This window comes from Carassius carassius, chromosome 21 (assembly GCF_963082965.1).
Source record: "Carassius carassius chromosome 21, fCarCar2.1, whole genome shotgun sequence".
Taxonomy (NCBI): Eukaryota; Metazoa; Chordata; class Actinopteri; order Cypriniformes; family Cyprinidae; genus Carassius; species Carassius carassius.
The window spans coordinates 20,342,503-20,349,347 of NC_081775.1; the positions used below are offsets into that span (position 1 = coordinate 20,342,503).

The 6,845-nt window shown below is 35.6% G+C and overlaps 1 long non-coding RNA gene across 1 annotated transcript; it reads right to left on the reverse strand.

The window, feature by feature from the left end:
- Window positions 1–3,596: 3,596 nt before the first annotated feature.
- Window positions 3,597–6,484, reverse strand: LOC132097797 (uncharacterized). Its single transcript, XR_009422780.1, has 2 exons — window positions 6,284–6,484; window positions 3,597–4,054 (listed from the first exon to the last, which is right to left on the reverse strand). It is a non-coding gene; the product is annotated as an uncharacterized LOC132097797 (long non-coding RNA).
- Between the last annotated feature and the right edge of the window lie 361 nt (window positions 6,485–6,845).

Consider the following 6,845-nt stretch of genomic DNA (forward strand, 5'->3'; position numbering starts at 1 on the left):
TCTTCACTTACAAAAAGTAAGCCTTTTATATGCCTTTTATAGACCTTGACACTGTTATTTACTTGACAGTCTAAGGGATAGTCTCAAGCCTCCAGGTTTTCATCCAAAATATCTTAAATTCTGAAGACGAACAGTGCTTTTACGGGTTTGGACCGACATGGGGGTAAGTGATAAATGACAAAATTGTCATTTTGGGGAGGAGTAACCCTTTAAGGACAAAGTGACCATTGGAATTGCAGGTCAAACTTGTATTTGATGCCTAGAAAATCCCAAAGTAGAAAAAAATAGAGCACAAGTCTATTACAAATGTTACTTGTTAAGAAGCACAGTTTAATTGTGTTCCCGTGGCAGTCTGAAAAGAAGAAAAATTATAATTTGGTAGATGCCCTCAGCAAAGTACAAGTAAAAAAAAAAATGAATATACAGAAAGTGAACATTATTAGAAAGCCAATCAAAATATCATATATTGACAAAAGCCTTTATTTAATCTGTTCATAGAAGAGTTGATACTATTTAAAATGGCTAAATGCTATCTATTGCCTAAAAGCTTTAGGAAACACATGGTCCTATTTTTGTAAAGTCAAAGTCTCTATTTAAGTAAAAAAAATAATCATAATTTTAGAGCTAAAATAAAGATTCTAATTTGATTGGTCAAACAGATCCTGTATGCCAAGGAAGTATTTTCTTATTAAGCACAAATATCTCATGCGTAGCATGTTGTCTATCTGAGACAGTGCCCTTCTGAAATTGAAGAGTACTAGATTATAAAAAAATCTGTTAAAATATTAGATGGTAAATTGCAATTGTCAATAAATCAAGATCATGGAGAGAATTAGCAAAAGCTCAGGGACAGTGAACAACAATATTAAATAATTGCACACAAAACATTATGACATATCTCACAAGAGACCCCAAATGTCTTTTAATGTTATTTTCTTGTTTTGGTCATACATCATTTCAAACTGTCACATACGTCACCACAGCACTTCAATGCGGTAAAGTAAGTGTTTTTCTTTGTCAATACTGTTTATGCACTTTGCCTGATTTGCCTGAGGACTCGAGGAGGACTCTCTTAAATAATACTGGACAGTTAGGAATATAACCCAATTGGTCAGAAGAAATGTATTATAGACAACCCCTTTCCCCCAACATTTCAGAAGCAGTCAGGATGTCTATGTATGTCCAGATCAGATTGAATGGAATCACATGCATTAGAGTGTTGCAAACTCTCCTGTACGTTACGTGAAAATAACGGGAGATAAAAAAAAAAAAAGGGGGGGGGGGGGGGGTCCAATGACTAAGCAATTTAAAATTTAGTGTATGTCGTCCTGTAAATCTATGGGAGGGGGTTTTGGGATTTTATGGCCAGATATTGACAAGTTTCGCCAATGGACAATGTCAAAATATTTATGATATATGGACTTAAGCCGCTGTCTCTTGGTGTCTTTGATTCTGATGCTTATGTGATCTTGATTAAATTATCCCAAATGGCTGGAGCACAAAAAAAGGGGCTCAGGTCAACTAAATATAATCAAACTGCTTGTCTAAGCCCTCGTTGCTATCAAATGTTGGTGCAATGTTGTAAATATGTTACAAGAAGAACTACAACAGAAAATGGGGGGAGGGAATTTGCTCTTGGTGTTCCTGACAGTATTTGTTTCTTTCTGGTTGTCCTTTTGGAATTATTTTTCTCTGGTGAAAAATGATCTCAGCAGTATCTCTGTGAGTTTTGATTATGTGCTTTGGGATTTTTTTGTTGTCCACATCATTTTAGCTATACTGTGTATCTCAAAGACCAGTTGAGTTTAGTGTGGCAGCTAATGTTGTGCGTTTGCTTATCAAACAACAGGGTGGTGTGTATTAAAGCTGTGTAATTAAGTACTAATGTGCAAAAGATTGTAATGTTTTTATATCAAAATGACTATTCATAAAATGTCGGGTCAAGTTTTTACTTTTTTAAATAAAGTAGCACTTCAAAAAACAAAAAGCATATAACATTTACATGGTGTTTTCTCGCTCACAATTAGCCATTTATTAATTCTCTAACCACTAAGTGCTCAGACAATATGATCTCACAGAACAATTTACAAGGTGGCAATTACATCCGAATTTGTATAATGTGATCTGTACGAAAACGTACACTTTTTAAAAAAGCATGAGGGTTTGCCCAAACCCAACCTCAAACCTAATTATCGATGACATGTAAACAGATGGTATGAAAACTTAAGAATGAGATTGTAGAATTCATATTAATTGTAGTTTGAAATACTTATGAATTGCCTTGAGATTGTGGTGGACACTTACAGGAACCTTTTTTTGGTAAACACATGTAGTGCTAATATACTTTAGTTCATCATGACAACTACCAAAAGTACCGAAACTTGCTACTGCCAATAAATCCACAACATGCTGCTGTGAGCATGTAAGAAATACTGCTGCTGCATATATAACATATATAAAATAGCCCCCATATACAGCATACATGAATTACCCCATAGCAGGTGGAGCTGGGGAAGGTGGAGGGTATCTGAAGCACGCTACTATTGCTAAAGCAAGCACTAGCCAAGTATTTCAATGTTGGGCAGCAAGTAAAAATAACCAATCAGCTGTACCATGTGATAAAGTCATTATGAATAAGACATATCGGACTGTGCCATCTAGAGTTTCTTGACAGAACTTTAGATTTATATGGTCGTTGTACATCCACACTGGTTGTCAAAGTAACAACACAAAAACCATGCACAAGATTTCAGTAATAGATGTTTCTCTAAAGCTTTTTCATGAGTGCAGTAGCCACATTTGAACATATCTGTAGCTATAAAAATCAGAACGGGTGGAATATGCTATATTTATTTGCAAGTTCCACGGTTAAGTGAGGGCTATGAACCTGCAAAGGTGAAAAATGTGAGATTTTTTTGTTTTGTTTTGTATAAGGAAAAAACATGAAATCTGATCTGTTCACTCATACCAAGATGCTTTTAATTCTCATTTAAATCATATTTCAGGTGTTTTGAATTAAAAAATTATATTATTATTATTATTACCTGTAAGAACTTGCAGATCTGTTTACAGTTAATATTTCTGTCTCTGGGGACAAATGAATGGCAAAAGAGGAACTAAATATTTCTTAGTTCAGTATTAATAAGGTTATTTAAAAAGAACTATGGATTTTTACAGCAACAAAGATTTTCACAGACGTGAGATCTCGCATTGGCAAGTCTTGCTCCTCCGACTCACTGACTTAAAAGAAAACAGATGTGCGCCTGTGTTAGATTAGCATTTTGTGATGTCTGTAGGCATCAACGCAAAAGGTTCAGCAAATATTCCAGAGGACATTTCTCATTTTAAATCTGGATGTGCTTAGGCTCTGATTAAACCGGGTTTGATTAGTTTATACACTCAGGTAGATGAGGGATTGCATTGGAGTTCTTTGTTTACCCTAATTAGCCATTGAAGCTGCAGTCACATCAGCCTTTCACTGTGGTACATGCTGTTCCTATGACAACTGCCTCACTGTCATGGTATGGTATTTAAGAATTCCCCTTCATTGAGACAAAATCTCATCGCATTTCACAGTAAGAATACATTATAAACAGTTGGAGGAGGTCATGGGATTTTTTATTTTATTTCATTCAAATCCTCTACCAGAACACATGAACTTGTGTTTGTAAAAGTGTAACCTGCTGTCCTACCTCTCTTACTCTGTCCCTGTGTGTGTTTATGTTTGAGGGTGTCACAAGCATGCATCCGACTTGCTCTGGAAAAAAAAAATAGGTCATCCTTAAAACAAAAAGGGTGCAGTCAACATAGCAACCGTCTGCTGTTTTTTTATTGGCTGACTTGTTTCCATAGTAACAGGTTAACCTTGAGGCTGCAGTCGCAGACCAGTTTGTTGTCTAGGTGAATCCAGAATGTATGGAGAGCTCTGCTAAGTCAAGATGTCACCCATGATTCAGAGCTCCAGCAACACTGGAGAAAGTGTCTGCATGTTGTAGCAACCTAGTGTGAGTGCAACCCAGTCTCACTAGTCTGCAATGTCAGCCTTGTACAGTCTCTGAAAAAAAGTATTCACATTATGAAATATTTTTGGGGGAATTGTACATTAGGTTATTTTATCATACTATGTAACATGTATTGTTCCGGCATTTCAAAATGTGGAGAAGAGGTAAAAATTTTAATGCGGTTTCCAAACTTTTTTGTTTTGTGTGCTCCCAGAGCCCCATCAATAAGAATCAAGTGCTGTCTTTAACATTAAACTGTACAAAAGGCAATGTAACTCATATTATGCCAGATATTTATGAGAGTTACTGGAAGTGAGAGAAAAGTGTTTATTTTGAAGGTTTCGTGGTGCGTCGTGGTACTCTCCTGAATGTGTGATGGAGACTGATATGTAAGAGAAGAAATGGGCTAGTTGCATATCTCCGCCATATTGGATTTCCGGTCTTGCGAGTGTGTGCGTAGATATTTCCGTTTGTGCTAAACGTCAGTGCAGAGAACCGGAGAAGTCCAAATATTACCTTCTATATGTTTACAGGATTTATAATATCACTTCAAATGCAAATAAGATATACACTGCTATTATTACTATACTATAAATGTTAACTGAGCCAGTGGATTTGAAACTTGTGTATGTTTGGGTCTGGTGAATTAATTAAATACACTAATGTTCACGAGATGAAAGTTGAACTCATGGTGTGTATACACAGCTACATAATGTATTTTTATCTTACCAAACATGTAAATGTACCAATTACTTATTTCTTGAAAATGTTTGCATTATTATAATTTTTTTTATGAAATATTTACCTCGTGAGAAGTGGGCTGCGATTTATCTTCAGAAGTATCCATTTCTCAATTGTACACATACATCAGTCCGTTTCATCGTTTTTTTCACAACATATTTTATTATTTTACACAGTAAAAAAATACATGACTAATTTAATATCTGTTTAATCTGATAATTAATGCAAAAGAATAACAATATACATGGCTGCTCATAGACAGATAATGATTTATGCTGCAGATCTTTCACAAAATAAACATGCGTCTTGTTTGACAGTCAGAAACATTGATCTTACATAACAGTCAGAACAAAACCAGCTCTTCGAAAAAGAAAAGTATTGCATATTTGAGTGGTTTGTGTTTGAAAGAAGAAATCCCTGTGGACCTGACCTGACGCTGATCGCATAATTAACAGAAGAATAAAGCAATCTCCGCCATGTATCTTGATGAATTTCCACACAGAGGTACGCAAAATGTAGCGAGGATGTTTCCCCATGTTTTTGATATACCACTATCCGCTGTTAAATTTGAAAATCATTAATTACATACATCTAGCCAAGTTTCGTAGGTAAGTTTCCCTTACAGTCAATGCGAGCGTCGCAAGACCGGAAGTAAGTCTGCACACACTAGGGTCGCTGAAGCTCACCGGCACCATCTTGTGCATCTAGCCCATTGTTGTTATTTTTGTGTTTTAATTTATGGTTGAACCACTGATGTTACGAGGACTAATTTATCGACGCATCGATTCACTACAGGAGGCCTTTATTCACCCCTCAAAGCCGTATGAGGCACATTTTATTATAGATGGATGCACTTTATTTGGCTTCTTTTAAACCATTGACAAAAATCACCCATTCACTGCCATTATAAAGCTTGGAAGGGAAACAACAGTTTTTAATTGAATTCCAATTTGATTTGTCTTAAATAATAAAGTCATATACACCTAGGATGGCTTGAGGGTGAATAAACAATGAGTTAATTTTCATTTTTGGGTGAACTTACCCTTTAGGGACAAAAACCTGACTTGTTTTTAATAATTAAATATCACGTCGACAAATTATTTCCCGATAAAAACATATCATATTTGTTAGAAAATGATCGTACACGAGTCAAACATACAGAATACATCTATCTACCAACAACATTTGGACACAAACTGCAAATTACCACAACAGAAAAATAACTGGGAAGGTCCAAACTTCATCTCCGCACAGAGGTCAAAATGATCATACATATTCAATAATTAACATATGCCTGGCAACACTGAGAAAGAGTGTTAGAAAAGAAGCTTGTTTCTATAGGTAATAAAATGTAATAATGGAAAACATGTTAATTGATTGTCTTTTTTATCCTATTGGTTGTAATGGTTTCTGACCCTGCATAGACAGCAACGCAACTGAAACATTCAAGTCCCAGAAAGACATTGATCAATTATTCCACGTTACATCAGTGCTTCAACCATGAATTAAAACACAAAAATAAAAACAATTTCTTCTCTTACGTGTCAGTCTCTGTCACACATTCAGGAGAGTACCACGACGCACCACAAAACAAAATAACTGAAATAGTGTAGCGGAGTGATACTGAACTGTTATGCAGTCAACAGACCTTGAACTACTTCATAGCTATGGGTTTACTGGAAAATATATGTATATATTTTGTCCTAAATGCAGATGGGTCAGATTCTGTCTCTTCCATCAAGCTAATTCAAAGTCACACCTTGTAAATCAAGTCACACCTGTAAAATGTTAAATTAAGAGATTGATGTTGTCTGGTTAAATACAGCCAAACATTCAAGGTTAATTCTTTGACAGCTGCCCTTTGATTCCAGTTGCCTAATTTGGTAAAACAATTTGATCTTTAAAAGCACTTGTTTATGCCAAGTTTCCTCCATTTTCTTGAAACAGATGTCACATCTATCTTTTCTAACTTTCTATGGCTTTTTCCGTGTAACACTTCTACTTGGTCAGTCGTTATTCCATTGCAATAGAAATGTTTTCAGTTCCTCTTAGTGAAGAACCCTTCACCTTCACCCAAAGGTAGCTAGTATATGTGCAATTGTT